This window comes from Phytophthora infestans, genomic scaffold, assembly GCF_000142945.1.
Source record: "Phytophthora infestans T30-4 supercont1.201 genomic scaffold, whole genome shotgun sequence".
Classification (NCBI taxonomy): domain Eukaryota; phylum Oomycota; class Peronosporomycetes; order Peronosporales; family Peronosporaceae; genus Phytophthora; species Phytophthora infestans.
In genome coordinates, this window is record NW_003303558.1 from 64,580 (window position 1) to 68,314 (window position 3,735).

Sequence of the window (3,735 nt, forward strand, 5' to 3'; positions counted from 1 at the left end):
CAAAGTCATGCAGTTGGACTCTCCGCCCAAGTTTAGCAGGAGCATTCGGCCAGGGGGCAGAGTGTTCAAGGGCTGATATCGCCCTTTCCACCTCCCCCCGGCACTCCCGTTCCACGAGTGTATACAGCTGTTCACAGCAATCACGTGGAGCATCACCGCTCGTCACGTTGGACACATCGTCCGACGTCGAAGACGTCACAGACGCCCTGCTCCTTCTTCTCCTCTCCCTCCGCGACCGAGCCCGGCCGGATGAGGGCGGTGTGGCGACATCTCCGTCAACCACCACCGGGTGCAGCAGCACCATCACTCCTCGAAGAGGATACAGTGTCTCGCAAGACACTCGGCTGAAAGCCAAGAGGTTCTTGACCTTCACACAGTGAACTAGGTGTCACTTCACCTGCGTCTTCTGGGCCACGCCCATGATGCCTCGACTCGCAGTCGACCGCGACCCTCGGGTCACGCAGCGGTAGGTCATCGACCAGATTCATACCACTCAGTGGATTACGCGCCACTCCGCGCTCGTCCTCACCAGGATCCAGCAGTTGGTCATTGACCTGACCTGCACCGCTCCGCGGATAACGTGCCGCACCACGTACGCCCTCAGGGCAAACAGCAACCTCGTTGCTAACAATTTCGGACATACCAATGTCCAGCACTACGGCCGCCTCGGCCTCGTGCTCGCGCCAAAAGCGCTTCTGCTTCCTAGCAGAGGTGGGTTCATGACTCACCAAAGCTCCACTAGGAGCAGGGTGCGACGCACCCAGCGTTTTCGACTTCCAGTCGATCCATGGATCATGACGTTCCAGCCATGCCATGCCAAGGATGAGGTCATACCTCGCATCCAGGTCTAAGACCAAACAGCGCTCCACGCTATCGAAGTTCTCAAACTTCACTCCAAGGTCGACAGAGACCTTCGACACAGTTACCAGTGTCCCCGTCGCGAGACGGACAGAGATCGTATCTCTCGTTGGCACTTCCAGTGCCTCAGCATACAGCTGACTCCCTTCCAGGGTGGAGCGACGGGCGTAGTTGCCCGAGGCTCCCGAGTCAATTAAGACTCTCCATGGCTTTGCAAAGCCCTTCACGTTCGCTTGAACGACCAGCAAGCCCGGCTTGCACACACTCTTCTCGTAAGAGAGCTCAGCTCTCTTCGGGGCTGAGCCCCGTTGTCCTCTACCTCTTCGAGGCACAACAGAACTCAGTTCTTCCCCAGTAGGCCGCCCCGCGCCTACTGGGAGTTGCCGTTTCCCGGCGATGACCCGGAGGGTTGGCTCGCCGGAGCCTCGCGCTTCTTGCGCAGAGGGCAATAGGCCCTCAAGTGCTTAGTGCTATTGCACACAAAGCATCGGCGGATGCCGGCGCGCTGCTCCGCAGCAAGAAGCTCCGCTTCTTCATCTTCAGCATAGCTGAGGTCCATCGGCTCTGGACCGCTCGAAGAGCTTGCGCTACCAGCGCTCCAACCAGGTCGCGCCGACCTGAAGTTGTGCTCGGCATTCAATGCCACATCCACCGCCTCTTCAAAAGAGTTAGGGTGTACACGGAACACTTCCGTTCGAGCTGCGCTCACACGAAGTCCCTCCATGAACACGGTCACGCTGACCAGTTCCGGAAGAGGGTCCGCCGCCATTCCGGCGATAAGAGTTCTCAACTCTTGGACATAGTCCAATAAATCCTTTCTTACCCTGGCGGGTAGCAAGGAACTTTGACCGGATACGGTACGCCTGATTAGGCGGCGCGAACACGCGCGAAAGCTGTTGCTTCAGCTGATCCCAAGTGGGAAATGCAGCGTCAACAGACGTGCCGCACGTTAGTGCCCATTCGCGAGCGCGACCTCCAAGCCTGGAGATAGCCAGCGCCAACGCGCTGATGCTCAGACAGGAGCAGGGCCGGTCCCATGGCCATCTCGACCTCACGGGTCCAGAGAAGGAGAATTTCTCCATCCTTCCCCTCGAAGGTTTTTACGCTCACCATGAGCGGTTTCAGTCTCATAGACTCTTCACGCGTCATCGACGCCGCCGCCGTTGCTGCGCTCATCTTCTCTTGGACATGCTCCAAGAGCGCGTTCTCGTAGCGGGAGAACGATTCCAGCCTGGCAGTGACCGCCTCTGGACCTTGCGATGCAAGATGAGCCACGCCCTCCGGGCCAAGCAAGGACATAAGCTTAGTAAGCGCGTCCTGCTGCGCCGGGGGCAAATTCGCGAACACGGGGTGTTCCATCCTCGCAGAGGATATAGTCAACCGACTCAGGAGCGGGATTGACTACAAGTGCTACCAATTGCAGCGGGGCTGCCGTAGCTTTAGCGTCAGAGGAAGACGTTCGACTCAAAGAGTCACTAATACTAAGTTCCTTATCCAAAGGACACTTACAGCCCAAGACCAGGGCTCAAAGTTAACACCTTAACTTTTATGCTTCAAAACCAGAAGTGTTTTATTTACTATTATTGCGGCCAAGCCGCCTAGGGGTAAATGTATCTCTTTAACTATCTAGCATAGTTAAACCTAATCAAATGCATAACGTGTGGCTTTCAGCCAACGTACTGAGAGACCTTGTTAACTCTCCAACTTATGTACTGAGAGTTTGTTAACTCTCCGGGTACTTCGTACCTCTGTGTGCTCCACACCATGTAACCCCGTTACACTGGTATTCTGGACAGTAGCAGAAAGCGAATAAAATCTTGTTACTTCCCTTACTACCTCGACTGCAACTACGGTTTCTTCTTGAGTATGCTTCTCTCTCAAAAGCAAAAGGCAAACTGTGGCCAGATCTCTTGAGTCCTTACAGCTAAACTTTCCGTCCTTAGTCTTCGACCACCTTTCTCCTTCTGGGACTGTACGTGCTGTGCTTACTAAGTCGTACAGCTCACCCAATATCTTAACACGCCGCCCTCCGAGATAGCTCTCTCGGAACTAATCTTCATCTCTCTTCACTCTGCTCCCACACAGTACTTCCTCACGATACTTCTCTCTTTCGGTCTCACGGCGAGTCTTGCTGATCTTCGGTTTCATACCGATGATGGTCTTTGTCCTATCAAGCCGCGTCAACCCCATTGGTTTCGTCAGAAGGTCCGCAGGATTTCCGTCTTCTTTCACGTTCCATAGTATAACACCTTTCTGTCGAGCCATATCTCTCACGTAGTGTAGACGTAACTCAATATGACGTGACTTTCTGCTGTACGTGGGATGAGTAGCTAGTGAAATCGCTGCTTGGTTGTCAATTCCAAGTTTAAATGTCAGAGTGCTCTTACCGACAATCTCCGGCAAGATGTTCTTAATAGCAGCTCCTTCTTGACACGCCTCACAAGCCGCAGCATATTCTGCTTCTGCAGTGCTTAGCGCACCAATTGTTTGCCGTCGCGCAGCCCACGTCACCGGTCCTCCCGCCATCATCATCACATATCCAGTTACGCTTTTTTTCGTGTCCGGACAATTGCCCCAATCAGCATCAACATATCCGTCGATTTCCAACTTCTCTGCAGCTTCATTGTCTTGGTTCTAAAAGAACACGCCATGGTTCGACGTTGCAACTAAGTACCGTAAAATTCGCTTTAGTGCTCCTGCATGTGCTGCGTTCGGATGCTGTACATGACGGCTCAAATAACCAACAGGAAAAGCAAGATCTGGGCGAGTGCTTGTCGCCAAGTACATTAATGCTCCAATTACTTCACGATACGGCAAACCGGGTTCTTTATCACCTTCTTTCGCAGCTTCCAGCTTGACCGTAGTGTCCATTGGTGA